Source organism: Dipodomys ordii, unplaced genomic scaffold (assembly GCF_000151885.1).
Source record: "Dipodomys ordii isolate 6190 unplaced genomic scaffold, Dord_2.0 Scaffold5, whole genome shotgun sequence".
Classification (NCBI taxonomy): Eukaryota; Metazoa; Chordata; class Mammalia; order Rodentia; family Heteromyidae; genus Dipodomys; species Dipodomys ordii.
Genome location: NW_012267221.1, coordinates 17,652,283 through 17,677,656, shown reverse-complemented (window position 1 = coordinate 17,677,656; position 25,374 = coordinate 17,652,283). Strand labels below are relative to the sequence as shown.

At 37.0% G+C, this 25,374-nt stretch overlaps 1 protein-coding gene across 1 annotated transcript in view; it reads left to right on the top strand.

The window, feature by feature from the left end:
- Window positions 1-10,608: 10,608 nt before the first annotated feature.
- The window catches only part of Scn7a (sodium channel, voltage gated, type VII alpha subunit), a 68,023-nt gene continuing 53,257 nt past the window's right edge, over window positions 10,609-25,374 (top strand). The window contains exon 1 of the mRNA XM_013027307.1: window positions 10,609-10,769. The gene's annotated coding sequence lies outside the window, so the exon portion shown is untranslated. The remainder of the gene's footprint in view (window positions 10,770-25,374) is intronic.

Sequence of the window (25,374 nt, the reverse complement as noted above, 5' to 3'; positions counted from 1 at the left end):
AATACCTTCCTTCTCATCACTAAGTGTTTTTTTTATCAACTAGCTTCAGTATCTAAGGATGAATCTTTTCTTCACTAATAACAGTGAATTTTATTTTTAGGCCAGCTTTATACTTACAGAGAAGTGGAAAAATAATCATGAATTGCTGTATACCACTCCCCCAACTACTCCAACACACACACACACACACACACACACACAGTTTCCTCTGATACTAGCATATTGTGATACTGTGGCACATTTCTTATGATTAGTAAAACAATAATGAATTATAATTATTAACTAAGGTACATAGATACTTCAAAGTATCCCTTAGTTTTTATTTAATGTTCTTTTTCTTTCCCAGAATTGACTAAAGTTCACTCTATTATCTTTAAATGTAATATCCTTAGGCTACTTTTAGATCTGTTAGTTCTTCAAAGTTTCAGTATTTTGATGTGTTTAATAGTTTTGAAAAACTCTGGTTGGGCATATTTTAAAGTGTTGCTCCACTGGAATTTGGAATTTGTCTAATATTTCTCTTTTTATTGATCTGGGTTTGGATGCAAAGACCAAAGAGGAAAACTTGCATTTTCTTTATATCACATACCAAAAATGTATACTTATCCACATTGTTTGTAACTGCTGATGTTGACTTTCATCGCCTGGCAGAAAAATTAGATTTCTCCACTGTAAATGTAGCTATTAATTTCTTTATCTTTTTTCCCATCCTGATAATTTCTAAAGTTTTATTATCAAACCATTTAAGAAGAAGCTAACATAAATCAAAGTTCTAAGAACTTAGATATATAGTGTTCTTTTAGATTTTCCTAGCTTTATTGAGGTAAAATCGATAGATGGTATACATTCAAAGAATACAGTGTGATGGCTAATGTTTGTATATATTGCATAATGATAACCACATCAAATTAATCAACATATTCATCACCAATGACATTTGTTATGAGAGGAGATGGTAAGGACCCTTAAGGTCTACTCCCTTATGTAATTTGAACAAAACAATTTGTATTGATTATAGTCAGCATTGAAGGCAGGCACCATTAGATTCCCAGAACTTGTTTCTCTTCTATGTCTTTGTCTATTTTGAGTTGCTATCACAGAATGCTTGAGCTGGGTACCTTATGAAGAAATGAAATTAAGGTCTCTCCTGACTCCAATTGGTAGAAATTTTAAAGAGCATGTACGGGCAGCTACCAAGGACCAGCAGGCAGTGTTCCAACATGGCAGAGAAAATAGGAGCAGCAAGCAGCAGTAAAGAGACCAAACCCCAGCAGGGGTGGCCTTGGAGTAAAAGCTTTAATTCCTCTGAGCACTGAACAGGTTGTTTCAATGATCTAATTACTTCCCTGTGGGCCTCACCTCCTAAATGTTCCACAACCGCTTTACAATGCCCAGTCGGTTCCTCAGGCTTAAACTCTGTGCCTGGGCGCTGTCCCTCAGCTCTTCAGTTCAAGGCAGCGAGCGCTCTACCACTTGAGCCACAGCACCACTTCCAGTTTTCTGGTGGTTTATTGGAGGTGAGAATCTCACGGACTTTCCTGCCAGGGCTGGCTTTGAACCCCAGTCCTCAGATCTCAGCCTCCTGATTAGTTAGATTTCAGGTGTGAGTCACGGGTGCCCGGCAGTAACCATTTTTTAAAAAATAGTTTAACCAGGATCTCTCCAAAGGCCTACCATTTTCCCATACCACAGCCCTTGGAAACTAACATTTTACCGTGCTTCACTGCTGAAGATTATTTTTTAAGATTTTATATATATGGGGGGGAGGAATCATGTAATAGTTATGTTATTTCTTTAAAATAGATACCATTTTGGGTCTTTTGTAGCTTTTTTTTTTTTCCCAGAGCTGAGGACTGAACCCAGGGCCTTGTGCAGGCCAGGCAGGCGCCCTTCGGCTGAGCTAAAACCCCAGCCGCCCCCCACCCCCACCGCATCTTTTTGTTTTATGCATTGATCTCCTTCATTTCTTACATTCATTATATTTAAGTTTCATTCTGTGTCATATAGTTTCTTTTCCTTCCTTCCTTCCTTCCTTTTTTCTTCCTTCTTTCTTTCTTTCTTTCTTTCTTTCTTTCTTTCTTTCTTTCTTTCTTTCTTTCTTTCTTTCTTTCTTTCTTTCTTTCTTTGCCTGAACTCTGGACCTGGGTGCTGTGCCACAGCTCTTCAGCTCAAAGCTAGCACTCTACCACTTGAGCCACAGCATCACTTCTGGCTTTTTATGCTTATATGGTGCTGAGAAATCGATCCCAGAGCCTCATGCATGGGAGGCAAGCACTCTAACACTGAGCCAGCTTCCCAGCCCCTAGTTTATTTCTTTCACTATACTTTTTTTCATTCCTACTTGCTAAACTAAAAGTACTCCTAAAATGACCAGCAATTCTTGTTTAGTGATAAGTAGGAAACCAGTGAAACACTCTACATGTTTGCATGTGTTTAAAAGCTGGGACAGTGAATCTTGTCATGTACAACTCTTTTATTCTAGAATGGCATGTTAATTTCTAAAAATGTGAACACCAATGCGTCTACATTGTAGCATAGGTCAGATATAGTAAAGAAAGATCTTCAATGCTCCCATTTGAAACATAAAACATGACAGCCAAAATTCTGAGTATTGAGCATGGGAAATAACTTTATCAAGAGGTCAAAGTCTCATTACTGTGTGAATGTGCCTGATTTCATCTAGCAATTGTCTTTGTCCTCCTGTGTATTTAATAGTTCCGCTTTTGAGGACTTCATCATGAAAAATTTTGACTGAATATGCTACTCATGCAAAGTTGAGGAAGACAGGAGTTGAGAGTAGGATGGTCTTGAATTGGACTTCTGATAGCTTCAAGATTTTCTGAGAATTTTCTATTTTCAACACTCAACCTTGCCTGGTTGTAGCATAACTATGTCTCTTTGAAGACTTAAGATGCTTTTGCTATCCTCAGGGAGAAAATTGAAATTAATTCATCTAACACTCACTTTTTGTTGTTGATGGTTGTGTTATTAGGGTACAAAATCAGGGCTTTCGTCTTGCTAGACATGCGTTCTACCACTTCAATTTTTGGGGGGCGAGGGTCTTGGATTTTGTTTTGTTTTGTTTTTGTTTTGCTCTGGTAGGCCTCCAGTCTTCTACCTGTACCTTTCTGAAATTGTATGAGCCAACGTGCTAGGCTTTTAAAAAAAATTTTAATCATAGGTCTAACTTTTTTTGCTTGGGATGACTTTGAACCATGATCTTCCTATATTTACCTCTCAAGAAAATAGGATTATAGGCATGGCCAGTAGGCCCAGACCCAATATCACTTTTTGTTGATAGTTCAATTAGATTTTCTTTGTTTCTTTACAAATAATTTATTATTGGTTCATTTATATTTCACATTGAAGATTGTATTTTAATGTTATGGCGGTTTCACAGAAAATAGAGTAAAAACAAATAGTGTTCCAAAATATTTGCCATGAAAATGTATAAGAGAGGAAAATGTGTGAGAATCTTTTTCAGCTGGCTATCTATCAAATCAAATGCAAAATGTAACATGAAAGAAATGATGTAATTGCAATAACTAATATACTCAAGAAAACTACCTAGAAAATTGTAAGCATATTATTCAATCTGAATTCCATGCCTGGTAATTCTAATTTAAATGGGGAAGAATGTTTTCCGAAAAAAAAAGTTCTTGTACCTCCATAAACCCTTAAAGCTTTAGAAGTCACAATATTTTTCTAGTTAGTCTTTACCTGAGGTACACATTTGAATAGAATGCCAACTGCAGGTAATATTACCTGAACTTCGTTACTTTTCCTACATTAATTTCTTTAATTTCTTACATTCTTACTATTTAATTTTAGCAAAAGGAAAAAAAAGTCTTTTTTAGCCATCCTTGAAGCACAATGATGATGCTGTTCTGGCCAATATGATATGAACTTAAGAACATATAAAATAAATATTTATGTCTGTGCTTTTGTCTGGAATACAAATGTTGGTAAGCTACCATAAATCACACAAAGGCCATTCACTAGCAATGGAAAATTAGTTGGGTGTGAAGAGCCCAATTCTTTGTTGTTTTGTGGCCCTGAATTGCTTAAACCTGAACCATTACATTTGAGAGAAATAAATTACTGTTGTGTTGAAGTCACTGTTACTTAAGGTTTGTATTGTACTTAAGGTTTGTAGTCAATTCTGATGCACACATGTGACCTGAATATCTCAATTATTTCCAATACAGGCACACAAAAATCAATGGGACTTCCCACAGATTGCAACACATCTCAGCTTTGTATATTATGTGTTTGCCTTGAAAATATTCTGTGTTCCTTTCAAACTTGTCTTAGAATTACTATCAAATTGATTTTGAATATAAAATTACCAACAGAGTATATTCTTTTTATTTTTATTTTATTTTTATTTTTTGTGAACACACTGTACAGTGGGGTTACAATTACATGGGCAGGATAATGAGTACATTTCTTATCAAGCATTGCAGCCTCCTCCTTTGTTTACCCTTCACATCCCTTCCCAGCCTTCCCCCCCAACCCCCCACCCAATCCTCCCCGCTTCCCTCCCCCCACCAACATTGTAAAGCTCGTTTTCCACATGACAACTTGTACTTCTCATTGTTGCAACAGGTCCACCTGTATCCTTAAACGACTTGTTTTTCCCCATCTCCTCTACAAGTTATACTGACATCAAATATAGTGAAAGCAGGGGTTATACTGTGGGGGAGGGACGTACAAAGCTACAAAGAGATAATCTTATAAATGAGTTAGAAACAAATGCATGAAAGGAAAAAAACATTAAAATACATACCTAAGGATTCATTTTCCTAACATCACATTATCTGACCTTTTCCGCTTGACTCATACATATACTAGATATTGCAAATAAGGGAAACCATGAGACCTATGTTTCTTTGGGCCTGGCTTACTTCATTTAATATAATTTTTTCCAAGTTTTTCCATTTCCTAACAAATGGGGCAATGTCATTCTTTCTGATGGAGGCATAGAATTCCATTGTGTATATATACCACATTTTCTTGATCCATTCATCTACTGAGGGGCATCTGGGCTGGTTCCATATCTTAGCTAAATAATGCTGCAATAAACATAGTCAACAGAGTATATTCTATTCAGTAATATTTTGAAAAATCTGAAAGTGTCTGGAATGTTTAAAATGTGATTCTCTGGACCCAGGAAAGGGTATAAAATAACATAAAAATTACAGTTTGACTTATACTATACATTTCTCCAGTGAGATGCTTAATATATTTGTTTTCTGACTTTTACTAGTTTGTACTTTTCTAATATTTTATATTAATTATGCTTATATTTTGAAGACTTTTAGAAACTCAACTAGGACAATGCATTTATATGTATTAACCCTGGAATTCTGAGAAATTGCAACCAATTTAGAATTTTGCCAGCTGATAATTGATGTTCTAAAAAGGAATTTTGCCAATTTTTTGTAGCATTCAAGTGGCTCTTATAATTTATGACCTTTTTTTCCTTTCATTTCTGAGAATTCCTAAGGTACAAGCTGTTTATTTTGCTTCTCTGTTATTGTCAAATATCTCTTTACAATTTTATCCACTGATCAGGCACAAACTCTTATACCTCATGAACTTACCATTGAATTTGGTTGATAGGTCTTCTTGAAGCAATTCCCAGAAACTCAAACCCATAATTAGCATACAGAGTGTTGCAAAGATGCATGATGATAAGGAAATAATCTGGCTTTGCAGTACTATTTTTTAATATATTTTATTATAAAGATACTGTAACAAAGGGGTTGCAGTTACATGAGTAAAGTAATGCACATTTCCTATGGAGCATTGTTACCTCCTACTTTGTTTTTCCCCTACCATCACTTCCCTCCCCACTACCTCAACACCTCCCTTCCTACCCACCGAATTGTAAAGTTCGTAGTGTAAAGTAGTTGTAAAGTACATAGTGTCTTGTACATCTCATTGTTACAATGGGTCAACCTGTATCCTTGTTCCAGAGTTTTGTTATTTCCTTTCCCCTCCCCAATTTAGAAAAATGTATATACAAGTTACAGGGCACTGGAATCAAATACAGTGAAAGCAGGGGTTATACCACGGGGAAAGAACATACAAAAGAAGCAAAAAAATCACATAGTACATTAAAAACAACAGCGACAAAGATAAAACCTCTTGTGTTCCTATCTTGGGGTTCATTTCCCTTAGCATCATTTTATGTGGTCATATGTGCATAGCTTTTGACTTTTTCTGCTTGTCTAGTAAGATTATCCTAGACATATACTAGTTATTGCAAATACGGGACCTATATTTCTGTGGGTCTGGTTTACTTCACTTAATGGAAAGACTTGGAAAAAATTATATTAAGTGCAGTACTATTTTTAAAAATGAGTATACAAGGATGATAAAAAATGGGCATTTTCCAGAGAGATTGCACTTGATACTTGGAAAGTTAAGTGACTTGAGCAAGAGAAAATATCAGTCATAACAGCTATAAAATTCTGGGATGAAGGTTTAGCTAGGTGGTGTAGCACTCACCTAACAAAGTTAAAGTGCGCAGGAAGACATGTTTCTAAAATATTATCATATTTTATGCATCCCTTAAAAAGGTTTTCCTGGGTTTTTACTACAACATAAACCAGTATCTATTAATTTTGTCCCTATAAATCAGGGCATGGATAACTCTGCACACCTGAGATTGGCATGTTGCTGTAGAGTAAGCAGTCCCTGTTCAAACAGGCTGCAAGAACAAAGTAGCACTCTGAAGGACCAATGTGTTTACATAGAACAAAATAAAGCAGATTTCCTTTGACAGGGCATAGAATGTGGTCACCAGCATCCACATTTTTTTTTTATTTTTTGTGAACATACTGTACAGAGGGGTTACAATTACATGGGCAGGATAATGAGTACATTTCTTATCAAGCATTGCAGCCTCCTCCTTTGTTTACCCTTCACATCCCTTCCCAGCCTCTCCCCCCCCCCCACCCAATCCCCCCCCCCCCCGCACCAAAGTTGTAAAGTTCATTTTCGACATGACAACTTGTACTTCTCATTGTTGCAACGAGTCCACCTGTATCCTTAAACGACTTGTTTTTCCCCATCTCCTCCACAAATTATACCGACATCAAATATAGTGAAAGCAAGGGTTATACTGTGGGGGAGGGATATACAAAGCAACAAAGAAATAATCTTATAAATGCGTTAGAAACAAATGCATGAAAGAAAAAACATTTAAATACATATCCAAGGGTTCATTTTCCTAACATCACATTATCTGACCTTTTCTGCTTGACTCATACATATACTAGATATTGCAAATAAGGGAAACCATGAGACCTATGTTTCTTTGGGCTTGGCTTACTTCAGTTAATATAATTTTTTCCAAGCCTTTCCATTTCCTAACAAATGGGGCAATGTCATTCTTTCGGATGGAGGCATAGAATTCCATTGTGTATATATATACCACATTTTCTTGATCCATTCATCTACTGAGGGGCATCTGGTTGGTTCCATATCTTAGCTATGGTAAATAATACCAGCATCCACATTTAAAATCATACTTCCAAAACCATTGCCTTTCCTTTCAGGTCTTTGTGCTGTGTAAATATATGCAGATGCTGCAGCATGATTCAATCAAGCTATTTAACATCTCTCCTTACCAATTATGTTATGGTGAGAACACAAAAAATATATTTTTAACAATTTTGAATTATTCAATACTATTAACTGGATCCTCATGAAGCACAATAGGGTATTAAAATTTTATTCCTCCCCTCTAACTGAATATTTGTGTTCTGATCAAAATCCTTTCTTTCCATTTTCTTGCCTGCCCCAAGCCTCTAGAAACCACTTTGCATTCCAGCTTCTGCATACAAATAGGATCATTTGTCATTTGCCTGGCTTATGTCACTTACATTATGTGTAACAGTTCTATCTATGTTGTAGTGAGTAGAAAAATCTACTTCTTTTTGAAGGCTAAATAGTATTCCAGCATGCATAAACACCACTTTGTATTATCTACTGGTCAGCAGAGGACAATAAGCTTCTAGTTTTCAGCTGTTGTAAATAATGCTAAATTAAATATGGGAGTACACATATTCCCTTAAAGTGATCAATTTCAATCATACTAGAAGTGAGAAAACTAGATTGTTTGGATTATATTATTTTTAGCTTTTGAGTGACATCTCTATTTTTTTCCAAAATCAATGCATTAATTTATATCCTCATCAACGGTACGCAAGTGTCCTTTTCTCCATACTTTTCCAACATTCTTATCATTTATTTTTATTATAAGATCCAGTAAGACATTACCCTCTTCCTTTTAAAATGACTATTGGGGGAAAATTAGAGCTGCTTTTTGATGCTGACTGCTTTATTTCCTTGAGCTCTTGCATTCCCTGTAGACAAGCTTGACATTGCTATTATTTACCATTTTCTTTCAGCCAGCTCTGTCCAAGCTTTATATCCAGTTTTTGTAGCCTGTGGCAGTTTTCAAACTTACATATTCATATATTAGCAAATCAGTAAGGTCAATATGCTCAAGCCATGGAGCAGAATGAAAACATATCTATGTCTATGTCTTCTTATGTCTTTCATATTTATATGTTGTATGGTCTGTTTTCATGGGTGAATTACCACATTCAAGAAGGACTATTGGGGCAGCTCATGCATGCTAGCCATTCCTTTAGGAAATTTACTCCATATGTGTTACATTGCAACCTCTGTTCAAAGCACTATGTTATGGTAGAAAAGAAATCATTACACCTGTCCTGCAGCCATACATTCTAGTGGAGCGTGGCAGAAAATACACAAATGAGCAATGGATTTGAATAAGTAAGACAGGTAAGTGCTATGAGGGAGAGAAAGCCATTTCTATAACTAAATTCACGTTGTGAGTCCATGAATTAGGGCTTTGGTGGTATGTAGTAGAGGAGAATCTATGAGGGACATACTCAGCAGTTAGGCCATTGCAAGTTTCATCCAAATTGCTATTGGCATCCAAATAGATGTGAAGGTGGTTAAGAGTGACAGTAAGAGATTGGATGGAAGAGAAAGCTGTCAATCATAATATAAATATTCAAGTAATAAGAATGTCTATGGTTGGATGATTATGAAGAAGAAAACACTAGAAGAATAAAAGGATGGTACAGAGAGAAGGCATATTTTCGAAGGAAGGTTCTGATTTCTTAATGTAATAGTATTATGGACCACAAATTAGACCAGCATACCCATCCACGTTCCTGATGTGAATTCTTTGAGGTTAGAATAAACAACTCCCAAGAAATAGGCCTCCAAAGAAGCTGTATCTCCAGGACTTATACAGTTTAAGCACAGTGAGAAAGGGCAGGTTTTTCCTAACATGGCAGAACAGGTAGGTCTGGAGCTGCTACTCTTTGAATACATAGGAAGAAATCAAAAGTTATAAACTATCATCAAGCCAGGCACTGGTGGCTCTCAACTATAATCCTATCTACTCAGGAGGCTGAGATCTACACTTCATGGGGCAGGAAAGTCCGTGAGACTCTTACCTCTAGGTAACCACCAGAAAAGCAGAAGGAGTGCTGCGGCTCAACGTGGCAGAACACCAGCTTTGAGTGAAAAAGCTCAGGAACAGCACTCAGGCTCTGAGTTTAAATCCCATGACCAACAAAAAAAATAAATTTAAAAACATCAAGTAGGCATTTGATACTGCAACATAATTAGTGCTGATTAGGCATGATGATGTTATTGTGTTAAATCATTTCAATGTTCTTATTTGGAGACATACTAGTGAAGCTTTGTGTAAAGTGGTGTGATAACTGGATGTGGTGGTGTTGCAGAAGGAGTGTTTGGCATTGTGGAAAATCCTCCATACCACATCAGGAAAGATACCCCAACACCTCTTTCTTGCACCCCAAACTCGATTAATTCTACCTGTAGGTACCATGTTTCAAATCACCACAGTGGGGGGGAAATATACAACAAGCAAGTAGTTTCAACCAATTGTGTCCTAAACAGCTACAACTGCAGACAACAGAATTGTCACACAACTACAGCCATGTCCATCTCTGCATGCTGTAGGCTCACAACATTTCCTATATGTTTTACCAGGGGAGGGAATGAAAAAGTAAAGAACAGGTAAAGAATCTGCCTTTGCTGCCTCTTCTTACACACACACACACACGCACACACACACACACAGGCACACACACGCAGGATGGAGCTGTATCCTCTTTTTCTTCTGGTTTTTCTCTGGTTCCAGCCCTCCAGGCCGGCCCCCTTCCCTTCCCATTTAGAGCCCCCCGAATTCCTCTTGCAGACATGGTCCCCAAGCAGCTGGAGGAGGAGAACCACAGCTGCAGCCAGTTGCTCTCTGCATCCATGCCTGTTTTATCAACACCACCGCCCAAGCTCCCTAGATCCCTATGCTGAAGCCCAGCTCTGGTCTGGAGATGAGGGCGGGGGAAGAGTGACTTGGTTGAGGAAAGGGAGGGCGGAGTGCGAGGGAGACAAAAACAACTTCCCTGTAGCCAATGGGCGGCGGCTCCATAGGCACCTGGCAGTCGGGTCTGCTGGCTCTAGGCTAAGAAGCAGCCCCGTCACTGTGTTTCCAGCTGACAGCTCTCTGGGGCCAGCTTCCTGCAGAGCTGGAGAAGGCAGATGCTGAGGTCGCCACACCTAAGCAACCAGCGCTCAGGACATCAGAGATCCCTGAAGAAACCAAAGCCCAGGAAGAAGACAGGGTGCCAAGGAGCCTTGTGCTCCAGGGTTCCCTGAGGGGCTGGTGGAGTTCTGTCACTTGGCAGCAAGTAAGTGCGTTTTTCTTGCTGTAGTGTCCACTCCAGGATGATCATTACCGGCTGCTGCCTGCAGCTTTTCCACTGCCCCTTCCCGTACCCCACCCTATGCACACATTAGGGTCCCCTGTAGACAAGCAGAGGTTAACATCCTGGACCTAACTTCTCTAAGGGGAGCAGCCCGGGGTATTCAGTCGGCTGTGCTGTGTGGATGGTTAGTCCCTTCCTCCAGCAGGTAAGATCTGAAACCAAGTTCCTTTCTTAGTGGGGAATTTCTAGAAGTCCTGTATAGCGATGGCTTTCCTATTACTAGTGATGGAGTATAGTAGAGTGTATTTCCAGGAATCCTACCTCTGATATGTTCAGACATTCAGGATGAATGTACTTTTAGTACTTTTTTACATAATCATCATCAGTCCCAAAGAAGAGGAAGGAATATGACTGGAAATGGTACATTTTATTTTAAAAGCTGGGCAATTTGGTATTGTTTGGAACAAAGGTTGTCTTGTTTTGTTTAGATTTGCTTGTTGTATGGTTTAGATCTGTAAAATATATGCCTTGTGAACATTTAGGTTTTTTTTTTAAAGAAGTGATGTGGCTCTGATTAAATTTTTCATGAAATACAAAGGACATTGGTTAACATATAACAAATGCTGATCTACTATGTAGGTTAATCCATGTGTGGAAATTGAGTCAAGCTGAATATTGGCCAGGAAAATATTTTGAAATAGGATTGGGTGGTCTTTTTGTATTCATTTCTGGAGAATGATTTCTGGCCAAGTATAAGGAAATGGTTCTGTAATAAACAGATCCCCAGGCATTACACCTGTTATTGCATATCCTGATTAATTGTACTATGGTAAGCTGCTCCTTTTACTAGCAAAGTAAATTCCACAAAGAGAAAATTAATCAATAAATAACTATCGAATCAATGACTACCAATGACTAATCAATGACAGAACTGGAAGTCTAACTGGAAATGTTTGGGATTCCAAATAATAAAATATAACAGATTTTTCTATGCAAATGCAGAAAATTAACTTAAGTTTTGCAGTTTTACAGGACACATCAAAAAGTCATGCTAAGGACTGATGTAGATTTTATAGGAAAATAAACACCAGAGGTTCACACCTCTAATCCTAGCCACTCAGGCAGCTGAGACATGGAAGATTTTAGTTTGAAGCCAGTCTGGGCAAAGAAGTCTTGTAGATGTCTTATATAATCAGCCAGCAAAATTCAGGGCTGATACATGACACAAGTGATAGGGCTCCAAGCCCTGAACAAACAGTCAGTGGTGGTGAAAGTACCAGAGATAGAGATAAAGCTCTGGTACCAGAACATAAAATATGGAGACAGGGAGACACAGAGAGAGAGAGACAGACAGAGACAGAGACACAGAGAGACACAGAGACAGAGACACAGAGACAGAGACACAGAGAAAGAGACAGACAGAGACAGAGACACAGAGAGAGAGACAGACAGAGACAGAGACACAGAGAGAGACACAGAGACAGAGACACAGAGAGAGACACAGAGACAGAGACACAGAGAGAGACACAGAAACACAGAGAGAGACAGAGAGACAGAGACAAAGACACAGAGACAGAGATAGAGACAGAGTTAGATGAGACAGACAGAGACAGAGACATAGAAAGACAGACAGAGACAGAGACACAGAGAGAGACACAGAGACAGAGACATAGAGAGAGACACAGAGACAGAGACATAGAGAGAGACAGACAGACAGAGACAGAGACACAGAGAGACACAGAGACAGAGTTAGACGAGACAGACAGAGACAGAGACAAAGACAGAGAGAGGGAGGGAAAGATGGAGAGAACATTTTTGTAATTATTTGCATAATTATCCTGTGTTTTTATCAACTTTTGCCATTCTAGTTCTCATTCAAATTTCATGCAAAAGTTTCTTTCTTTTTCTTTTGATATGAGACTTTAGGAATTTTGGAAAGAGAAAGTAAAATTCAAACTTCTCTCTCTCTCTCTCTCTCTCTCACACACACACACACACACACACACACACACACACATACCACTTCCACAATTTAAGCCATATTCTATCCTATAAGCCTCCATTCTGGCAAAATCATATGTACTGCCCAGCTACTTGTATTTAAACATCTTTGAATATTCTCTAATATGCTTTAGACTGTTCTTATTTCCAGTTTTAAATTGCGGTTTAGGTATGTGATACTATTTCCTGGGAGTTGAACTTACCAAATATACTAGATACTCCCGCTCACTTCCTGGCACAGACTTTATGCAGTACATTCATTTATATAGAAGAAGTCTAAGTTTAGGCATAAATACTCTTGACTACAGTGATTCATTCAACTCTTGTATCCCAGTATCCCAGATATTCTGATTCCCTTTTTCCCCACAGATGTGTTTAAAGTTCCAATGAAAAGATTTGAAATTTGGCAGAGCCTCTGTAAAAAAAAAGTTAGATCTCCTTCAGATGGTATGATCAGATGACCTAGTACTATAGATTTGCCCAAATTGTACAACTAGAGGAGTAGCCCAACACTTAGGAGCTGGACTGTCTGTCCCCCAAGCTTTATGTGGTTTAGAAATAGATAGAATAATTTATATGTAATCTCAGTGACTTTGTCGAAGTCCAGTTAAGGTGGAGTATTGTGTTCAATCTCTTCCTTAGGTAAGAATTACACTAATAAACTCAGTCCTGTAATCTATTGATATGAGATTCTGCATTTCAAGTTGAATACATGGGGTATCTAGTTTACCAATAGTCCCTGCCTTCCTTTTCTCTTCAGTGATTATGGTAAAAGCAATAGTGTATATGGAAACTCTTGACTTCTAGGTATCTGACTCTTGTTTCCAGTAACTGGTGTCATCAGTATTTGTCAGTTTGAGAACAACTGAAACTGGTACTCACTTCCAGGCACAGTCACTCATCATTATATGGACAAGCTTATAGAAATTGATCTTACAGATCTTCCTTTGCCTTAGACATTCATTCTTCTGTTATGTAGATACCTTCAATACCAGCTACTCGATGTCTTATACTGAAATAAAAATACTTGATAGGAAATGTACTAATTACCTTACTCATGTAATTGTAACCCCTTTGTATGGTAGCTTTGCAATAAAATATATATTTAAAAAGATACATTGTATTGTTTTGTTAAATGGCAACTCCTTTGTATAACTACTTAAAGATAATAAATTTTTTTGTTTTTGATTTTGTTTTTTTAATTGTGAAAATACTGTACAGAGGGGTTACATTACATGGGCAATATAATGAATACATTTCTTATCAAGCATTGTTGCCTCCTCCTTTGTTTCCCCTTCCTATTCCTTCCCATCTCACCCCCCACCCCCATGCCCCCCATACCTCCCCCACCACAAAAAAAAAGAAAATTACCAACATTGAAAGAAAGAACTTTTGAGGTTGAAGAGAACCTTTCCTGAATGCTTCTGGGAATATTGTTTTTTTTTTTTTTAGCCGGAGCATATCTCTTGACACAACTAGGAGCATGATTTCCATACATTGTGTTCAATCTCTGCTCTTTTTTTTTTCTATTCAAGTCTCCATCTTACCATACACCTTCACAGTAACCTTAGAAAGCAACTATCCCTACTGTTTATTTGGTTTTTCTCCCTAAACTTACTTAGTCTGGAGTTGACTGAGAATAGCAAGCAGTGTGGACAGCTTTGAGAGTCATGAGTCAGTTTTCAAGAACAAAAATCATGACAAAAAATAAAAAAACTGGACCTTAGGTAATTTTAAATATAAATGTATATGATTAGGATAGAATGTTAGGTTTTAAATGGAAGTATCAGATGACACTGATTTAGGAACAAATTCCCTGGACAAATGTATCATGTAGATATTTCTACATTGTCTACTTTAAATACTAAAGTGAAGCTTACAGTCCACCAGCCTCTGAGCTCCGAGCTCCTCTAGAGTCTGAATGATGTAAGTATCTGATTACAGGATGTAATTTTGGCTTTGGTTCATGTCTTTTCTCTTCCCTTGGGTCATGAGGTCTAAACTGGTTATATTTTGCTCAACTTAAAAGTTAGATTAAAAACTGCAACTTCATGTGGACACCAATATGTTCCATAGCTTCTCTATGACATGGGATGTCTCATGTTTGGCTCTACATTTGGAGAGCTAGAGTATCTTTTGTTCACAGGAAGAATGCTAACAAAAATAGACTCCAAGTAGAAGTAAACAACCAGTTCTAAGAAGCATCCTAAGTTCTGGGAAACATGCCAATTCTGGATTTAAGGGGAAATTTTTATTGCATAGTTCCAATGGCATCTAAATGTGTAGACATAAGGTCATAGGGTTGCTGGTGACCCTACAAGCCACATTCATCACAGAATCTCCATTGTATGTCTCCATCAGAGACATGCAATGCATTCCTCCCTTTTGAGCTCGTACTTGGCTTCTTGTCAGATGCTTCTGGTGAAGAATTTAATTGCCTAGAGTAATTAAAATAGTTCCAAAGAGATTCTGGCTTTTGCCCCAGTATGCTTGTTTTGGTAGACTGGACATGCACATCCAGCAGGAAAGTTCATAACGTGTCACTGAAAACAAAGACCCTTATAATGAAGCATGATAATTTCAGTAAGAAGCTCAAGTGGAATACTCAAAGGGAAGCAGCTTTTCTTCACATTCCTGGAACTCTTCCCTGACTCCATTGTCAAGGAAGTTACAAAAATTCATCCAGGGGAAGACCTCATCTTCCAGAGAGGCCCAAATAGCTATGAAGCCCCAAAGGCTTTCCAACTTACACTAACTGACTCATAATTGAATTTGTGACCGGTGCCTATGTGAAGACTTTGATCTTGTATTTAAGTGTACCATGCCACTTTGAATGAGTGTAACAAGCACCCCTCTTTGACAGTGAGAAGAAACCTAATAAGGTCTACAACCTTTGAATACTTTAGAAACTAAATTTGCTACACTGACACTGGAATTTTTGTAATGGAGAAGAGACTTGTACCTTTGGCTTTGTGCTGACATTCATTTGTTTGCTCGATCATTTACCTGGACTTTTAATTCAGAACGCCTAGATTAACATTCTTATATATTATAGTTGAAACAAAAGGACAGTACACAGGACAGAAAGCCAAGCATTCACAGTATTCCATTGTGTACATGTGATATTTTCTTTATCTACTCATCTATTGATGGCCACTTAGGCTGTTTCTATGCCTGGAGTATTGGAAATAATGCTATAATAAACATGAAAGGGTGATTTTTTTCTGAAAATAGTGATTTTAACTACTTTAAATATATACTATTTGTGACTACATAAATGAATCTGGAGGAATTATGCCAAATCAAGTATGCCAGTCACCGAAACATAAATGAAGTAAGCCCTTGTTATTCCCAAAAAACTGGTATCAGGATCCCCTATGTATATCCAAATCTTCACATTATGAAGTCTATTTATAAAAATCATTCAGTGTTTGCATCCAAACACACATCAAATAATTTCTAGATAACATCATGTATAATAAAAATGTAAATATTTTATACTGTATGGCTTACAGAATAATGACAACAAAGTGTCTGTGCATGCTTACTGTAGACTCAGTGTCTTTTTTAAAATATATTTGATCCATGGTTGGTTAAATCTGTAGATGCACAATCCATTGACTCAGAGGACCAGAAGTGTGACATGTGTGGAACCAAAAGATTCCACCTCACTGAGGCAAAGAGTAGTAGGATGGCTACTAGAGGTGGAGTCAGGGAGTTGACAAGGAAAGGAGATGATGTTAGTTAAATGTGTACAAAGTTTCAGATGGACATGAAAAACACTGATCTGTTGGGCCATGCAGTTAGTTTAGCTAACAACAATGGAGTATGTACTCAATCCTACTAGGGAAAAATGATGTGTACATAAGGTGATTGATGTATTAACTAGGTCAATTCAATTATTACACACGTATAATTTTCTAACATCACCTTGCACTCCATACATATAGGCATTTATTTGTCAATTAAAGAAAAGCTTCAAAAACATCAGTGTATGCTTATGTTTTTTTTATAAAGTTGCACATTTATAGTTTTGTTCCTCGAGATAACATATTCTTGGAATGTGTTGGCCGAAATTGTCAGAGGGGAGGATATGGAGCTCAGAGTTGGTAGATATATTGATAAGTAAGACCTGAGCCTAAATGGTTTAACAGGAGAAAAACAAAGCTATGTCAAAACCCTACATCCAGGACAAAGCAGCAAAAATCACTTAATCCAGGCAGGATAAGCTATCAACTATCTCCTCCTCTCAGAGGAGAAACATTACATACACACCACAGCATATAATTCCATGGACACAATCATGGTTAAAAAAAAAAGCAGAGAGAATAATAATCTTACCAAAAGTTAGAGTGGTTGGAAAAGGTGATATAGGAAGCTGTTGTAGCTGTCACATAGGAGGAGTAAATTATGAGATTGACTAAACAGGAAAGTGATCATAATTCATTACATTCTATTTTACTTTTGCATAAATATAGAGGGAGGGGATGTTACAGATCATTGCTACAAAAGTAATTGTATGGTGTAATGCATTTGTTATCCAGTTTGATTTAATTTCTTCCCATTTTGTGAAGTGTCACTTATACTTCACAAAACTATATTGTACACGCTAAAAAGTTAGTGTCATCTGTTAAATTAAACATGTTTCAAAATTTTACTTGAGAGCAAATGATTGAAATTGTTCTCAATTTTATATATATATATATATATATTAAATTTAGTAGTTTATCTACTGAATTCTTTTAGCACAAATAGAACTTCTTTATTAATAGATACTTATTGTATCAACATATGAGAAATTATGGTATCCACCAGTAAGTTTAGATACTCTATCTCTAAAATCAACTTATAAAAATACAATTGCAAATACAGATTCTCAGATTTTAACAGAAATTTCCAGAGAGCTATTTAATCACCTTATGAAAATGAAACTTTGAGAATCTTTTGATAAATTGTGCTAAACTTACAAAATACCGATTTATACTCAAGATGTGTGTTATCTCCACATAGCAGCCTTTAGAAGCTCACATACATCATCTCTCTTAAAATTTTGATCATGTTAATTTTATCCATAGCTTTCAAGATTTCATTTGCTTCAATCTTCTTTACTGATACTCTTTTGCTTCCTAGAAGTCAATGATTATATTTTCATAGCCTCCCATAAAAGAAAAGGCAAATCAGCTTGCTGACTCTCATCAAATTCTAAAGTTTGTGGGGACCAAAGGATTCTAGCCAGAGAAACTTTAAGAGAAAATCCCCTGCATCAGAATACTGTCTGTGAGTCATTATGGAATGTAGAAAAAATTAATTACAAGTTATAATATGTGTATTAAATACAATGAAGGCGGCCCAATCAGATCAAAGGGCAATCTAAATTAGTTCTTTAGTAGCTAACTTTGTCAGTAGACATGGTTTCTACATTCTTAACAAGAGAGAGTCTATCTAATGTCTGTTTTTTTTTCTGTACCTGTCCCCTATGCAGACAACATCTTCTAGTCATGTGTTAGCTTATTTTATTGGTCTCAATAGTATTATATTTGCATCATTATTTGAGTTGTGTTGGTGCAGCAGGTTTGATATATGGTGTTTGTCTAATGGAGAACATATTTAAAAGTAGTAGTCTGAAAACTCTTAAATGATAAATTATCTATCCTAATGTCCTTTTCCATGCTAGAACAAAATTGTCATTTGAGATATTATCTTCACTCAATGGATCCACTGTCCTAACATTTAATTTATTTTTTAAATTTCTTCTGTTGTATTATCATGTTTATATATGAACTACAGCTTTATCTTCCAATTTATTATTTTGGAGATACATTAGTGATATGTGTATATATATACACAGTAGTTGCTCAAATTTCACAATTTTCTTTGTCAAAGCTAATGAAACATTTGTTTTCTTTTCCCTAGGATTAATCTCAGTCTCTAGAAATCATATAGATTGATCATTTATATGCTGTACATTCAGTTTCTTAAGATAGGGGCATGGAATGAATATGAAAAATTTGTAATTGCTCATGGTGATCACACCCACTTGTAGTTTTCTGTGGTCTGTCTGCATAATTGACTCTTCTCTGGGCATTAAAATGATAGAAAGGAAAAAGAATCAACTAGAAATTGGTGCAAGGAAGAAGGACCCATTGACTTCTGGCATTCTCTTTTCTTTTATTTTCTCTAAGAAGGGGCAGCAGCCTTTGTCTATACAGAGTGTGGTTGAAGCAGTCACTTTCCTACAAGTTTAGCGCAGAAGAGCCCAGCATTGGCTCACAGATTGGATATGTAACTCATCATCCAACTCAGGATGCTGCATCCATCCAAAAGAGTATGTCATTTGTAGTTGGTCCTCAACAACAGGCAGACACTTATATTATTACTAGATGAAAGAGTACAAGTAAAAAGGTACAGTTGCTTTCTTGGAGACAAACGACAGCCATAGATAAGGTAAATTTGCAACTTGTGTTGCCGTCTTTGTTACCATTACCAACATGATAAGCTCTTTGGCAAAGAGACACTTGGAGAATGGGAAAACTGAGGAGTTAAGGGAAACTAGGTACTTAAATAGGTGACAAGAAGGAAGAGTATCTGGACAAGAGATGTTGAAGAGCAGAATTTGTCTCAGCAACTCTAGATTTTCTCTGTCATACTCAGGCTGTCTGATGAGAAAAATAAAAACAAAGAAATATGAGTATCTACTTGCTTTGAAAGATGATTGGGTAAAGTTTGATTTTTTTATCCAAAGGGATTTTTCTGTCTGGAAGATTGTAGACGATTAACTTCAAGGAGTTATAACCCAAGGTATTTTGAAGTTGTATGGGTTGGAAATCCACTTCAGGAAATTTCTGATATTTAGTCAAGAATTAATGTGATTGTTATCAACTATTCTGAGAGAATACTTTGTCTCTAGGAAGCTCTAAGAATCGAGTTGTTGATCAGAGCAACTGGGATTTGGGATGTCTAGATTTGACACAGGCATCCATAATCACCCTCTTAGGGTCTTGGCCTGTTGAAGGATTCTTGTCCATGTCAAGCTAACACAGACCCAGCTTCTAAACCAAACCAAGAGTTTGAAGCTTAGGGTTGGCCTATGATCTGCTGTCTGTTCAAAGATGTAGAATGTCATTTATGAGCCTATGAGCTTAGTTTCACTGCTGAGAAATAAAGCACTTGAAAATTCTGGGAAATGCTGTGATCTAACCACAGATGAAGAGGGTGCTTAATGAGGTCAGGTGGCTCTAGGAGGTTCTGATGAACTCTGGACAGACTGAGTTCTGGAAATTTTTTAACAGCAATTGAACTCAGTCCTTATAACTCAGAGGACTCAGATGTATCAATGACCCTCAAGATCAATGGCAAGTGATATAGTCTGGGTGGCCTGACAGAGCCTCCTTTGTGTTCCTCTGGGAAGTGAAAGAGGGTACTATTCTTTCACTTGTTGATCCTTAATGTGGCCACTGGAAAGGAATTTTGGGTGAAAGATCTCACAGTTTGGGTCCACTAGACAGAATTGCAGTAAAATCTTGGCTCATTTACAACTCGCTCATTTTGATGGAATAACAATGGATGATTCAGAAATCCTTGGGGATAATTTCACAAATGCCATGGAAGTTTCGAGAAAATCTGGAGAAGAAGCAGAAACAGATTGAATTGCTGGGTTTACCTCTCTACCAAGGGTCACTGGTAGCATAGGAAAGACATCTGTTGTTTTGGAAGATTCATGTGGGAACATTCACAGCAGAACCAGAACCAGTACTACTCTGTGAGAGCAGCAAGCTCCCTTTCTACTGCCTTTATCCCAATCACAGTGGAATTACCTACAGGGTCTTCAAGAAAATGTATTTTTATACCTTTTTTTATTGTGAAAATACTATACAAAAGAGTTACAGGGTTAAACGTAATGAGTACATTTCCTATCAAGCATTGTTGCCTCCTCCTTTGTTTTCCCCTACCATCCCTTCCCTCATACCTCCACAACTACACCTCCCCCTACCCCAACTCAAGCAGAAGAGTCTGTGGGACTCCTATCTCTAATAAACTACATAAAAAGTCAGAAGTGGCATTGTGGCTCAAGTGATAGAGCACTAGCCTTGAGCACAAAGAGATTTCAGGAGAGTGTTCAAGCCCTGAGTTCAAGTCCAAGAACTGGCCTAAAAATAAAAATAAAGAGGGGGGGGCGCTGAGAAGGTGGCTCAGGGGTAGAGTGTTGCCTCGAATGCATGAAGCCCTAGGTTTGAGTCCTTAGCACCACATAAACAGAAAAGGCTGGAAGTGGTGCTGTTGGCTCAAGTGGTACAGTACTAGCCTTGAACTGAAGAGCTGAAGGACAGCATCCAGAGTTCAATCCCCAGGACAGCTAGAGGGGTGGGGGAGGAAGGAAGGAAAGAAGGAAGGAAGGAAGGAAGGAAGGAAGGAAGGAAGGAAGGAAGGAAGGAAGGAACGAAGGAAGGAAGGAAGGAAGGAAGAAGGGAGGGAGGGAGGGAGGGAAGGAAGGAAGGAAGGATTCTGTATTCTTTGTCTTGTATATAAGTTTATTTGATTTGCAGAAGGGAAGGGGAATCACAAAAAGGCCAGATAAAAGGTGAACCAATTCAACAGTGATACTAGACATTATGTTGGAAATGAACTTTACAAGTAAGGAGGGAAGGTTGCAGGGAGAGGAAGTGCAGAAAGCAGAAGAAACTGAGAGAGGGGCTGGAATGTTGATAGTGGCTCAGTTGCTTACTTTGCATGCATGAGGCCCTGGGTTCAATTCCTCAGCACCACATAAGCAAAAAACTGGAAGCAGCGTTGTAGCTCAAGTGGTAGAGTGCTAGCCTTGAGCTGAAGAGCTGAGGGACAGCACCCAGGCCCAGAGTTCAGGCCCCACAACAGACAAAAAAAAAAAAAGGAAGAAAGAAAAGAAAAAAATGAGGGAGGGAGTAATGCTGTTCAAAAAGAAATGTACTCATTACCTTACTTATATAACTATAACACCTCTGCACATCACCTCTACAATTAAAAAAAGAGTCTCACAGACTTTACTACATGGATTGGCTTGAAATTGAACTTCTCATATCTCAGCCTTCTGAGTAGCTAAAGTTATAGGCAAGAGTCACTGGTGCCCAGAAAGAATTACTTTATTAATCCTAGTGTTGCTGCTGTCAGATACAACACTTACTTTGTACCAATCATGTTCCACAAATGAATGTCAAAAATGTAACACATACACATAGATAAAAGCCCATTATACCTCATCAATGTGTACAAATGTGTCAATAAAAGACTTGTAAGTCTTGTGGGTGGGGGCAGGAGGGACAAACGAGGAGAGAGTGATGAAAGGGGAGACATGGTTCAAAAAGAATTGCACTTATTACTGATTCATATAACCATAGGCCTTCTGCATAGCAACTCTACAATAACTTTACAATGCATAAATAAGACATATAATAACCATACAATCATCATTAAACTTCTGCCAAATAAGATACATCAAAGTACAAATAAACCTTAAAGAATCTTTAAAGATTGATTTGGAACTCGTGTTAGCATACCTTAAATTAAAAAATGCTAGCATATGCAATTAAAATATACAATAATAATAAATAAATATGACTCTACATAGGGCAACTCACTTATTTAAAACTTTTTATAAGAGAACACATTATTTGTTTGAAGGAGTAAGAGAGGAGTTAAGGAAAGAAGGGAAGAGGCTCTGGGTAGTTTTTCATTAGACAGATAAGCAAAGAAGCTTTTCCATATTTCTGAACAATAGGGAAAATTAAGTTGCAAATAAAGATAAAATCAAAAGAAGCAAGAAAAAGTGTTGGAATAAAAAGAAGTATTATCCATGTTAAACACCTGCAAATGCATGGAACAATCCAGTTAGATATGAAACAAATGGATCAAAGCATATTGTAGTTTTAGAGACCAGAGACTGAGGAACACAGGGAATTACATGACAGATACTTGCTCTGTTGTGCTGGCTGGCTTTTGGTTTTACCATATGGTACTTGGTAACATTTTATATTATACTTACGATAGGAAAAAAAATTCAGTTTTTCAAAACAGGATTGATATCTAGAAAGGGGTTCTTACATTGTAATCGAAGCCATCAATGGTATTCATCTATCAATGTTAACTATCAAAGGGTATCTTAAAACAGGAAATTAACATATTTGGGTGGGATGTATAGATAGTGGATTTCTAAGCAGCCACCATTTTATAGCATAGGTGATTATTTTTTAAAATCAGACATCTTGGATTGCCTTTCATAGCCTATTATTATTATGTTCAAATAGACAGCAAGTTAGAAATTAGTGTTAGAAGAAGAAAGAGAAACAAAAAAAACCCTTGAAAATAATTAAAATAAAATCTAGATGAGATTCAAATAAGCAGAGTAAAAAGTAAGAACAATTAAGAATATCAGTATATTACAGATGATAATTATAATTGGTTACTATTACTAGTATTTGGGGCTATACATAAGGAATTAAACAATATATTCTACATATTTTTAATAAAATTTAGGACACAAAATGATTATTTCAATGAAAAAACTAGTTAACCATAAAAATATTCTTTATGTCATAGTATAAGTAATAAAATACTATATGAAATTTCTGAGTCTGTATTGCCTGATTGCATTGTTCGAAAGCCCGTGAGTTTCTTAACTCATTCTATGCTGGTATTATTGTAGGATAAAATAAGTTTTATTATTTTTTCACTTTACCACTGAAGAAACAAGGCCATGGTATGGTGATGTGGCTTGTTAAGGAAGGTCACAGTTAGTACCAAATCCTAGATTTGAATCCAGACTATCAGCAGAGCTAAACTTTCTCCCAAATATTGATGATTAAACATTTCAAACATATTGTGTACTGATTGCTCTCACTCAGGATGCTGAGATTTAATGATTATGGGTCAAAACCAGCCTGGGCAGGAAAGTTGAGGAGATCCTTATCTTCAACCACCAGAAAGCTGCAAAATGGCAAAACAGTAGCCTTGAGGAAAAGAGGTCGTGGACCACACCCACATTCCAAGTTCAAGCCCCATGACAGACTAAAACAATGTTCTAACTTATAAAAAAGTTTGAGGAACCAAAGAAACATAGGTGCATGGTTTCTCTGATTTGCAATAATTAGTATATGTCTAGGATTGTCTTAGCTGATGATCAGAATAGCTCAATAGCTACGTACATATAACCATATAAGATGATGCTAAGCAAAATGAATTCCAAGACATAGACACAGAAGTTTTTCTTTGTTGTTGTTTTTCATGTACTATGTGATTTGTTTCTTTTGTATGTTCTGTTCCCTATGGTCTATCCCCTGTTGTCACTGTATTTGATTTTGGTACCCTGGTATTGTATATACATTTATCTGAATTAGGAAAGGGAAGGGGAACAACAGATTGGCGAGACAAAGGACAAGGGGGGAATCAATTCAACAGTGATACACACAGGACAATATGTTGGAAATAATCTGTAGAACTTGGGGGGGGGAGGGTAAGGGGGAAAGTAGGAGAAAAATGAGGAAAGGAGTAACAAGCTTGACAAGAAATGTACTTATTCCCTTACTTGTGTAGCTGAAACCCTTCTGTATAGCACCTTGACAATAAAAATGAAAAAGAGGGAGAAATGTATAAGCAACACCTGTATTGTCAACACTTACAGCTTTCTGTGATCTTTTCTGTCTGGGCTGTATCTTATCTCTTTCCACCTATGTATTACTCAAGTTAGGTATTATTCCTTTTTTGAATATTGCGAAAGCATTTTTTGAATAGTGTTATAGTACAATATTACAATATACTACATGCAAATTTTCATTTTAAGAAATCACTTAAAAAAGGAAACACAACACAATATGTGTTCAGGGGCTCTAATATAACAAAAAACAAAAAAGGTTCAGGGCACAAAGCCCCCAGATTTGGTGACTGATTTTCAATGACTTGTGTTATACTGATATATAATCATTCTTGTATGGACACTCACAGCCTGGATTTTTATCAAATATACATCTAAAGTTCACTGTCTATTGCTTTATTTAAAAGATTTTGGAGTGCTGGCATTATTAGGCAAGTGTTCTTCAGCTGACGCTATGCAAGACAAAGAAACGTACATATCTCCCCATGTGGCAGAAATAACTTCATCACAAGGCTCATAGAACTCATCAATGTTGTAGACCACGACAGACAATGTGCCCCATGAATGTTAGAATGTGTTTGTGACTTTAACTAAGCATCACTATCCCACACTACTGTGAAATTTGGGTAATTATGTAATCACTTAATCACAATAAAGAATTTGAAAAAAAAACAAGTGTTCTACCACTAAAATACGCACTCAGACATTGTATATTTATATTACATAGATTTTTTTTTGCAATAGCATCTTGTTGAGTTAAAAAAGTCACATTATACATTACTTATTTGCTGCCACCCCAAATAATTGGATGCTGCTAGGTTTGCTTGATGTGGAAATTGAGAGAAGAGTCTTATCCTTGATTTTTTTGTGTTTTTTTTTCTAAAATTTTCCTAAAGTAGGTAACATGAAATGGATTTTTGCCAAATTTTATTGCTTATTCACAATATTTTTTCCTTCTGACTCCTT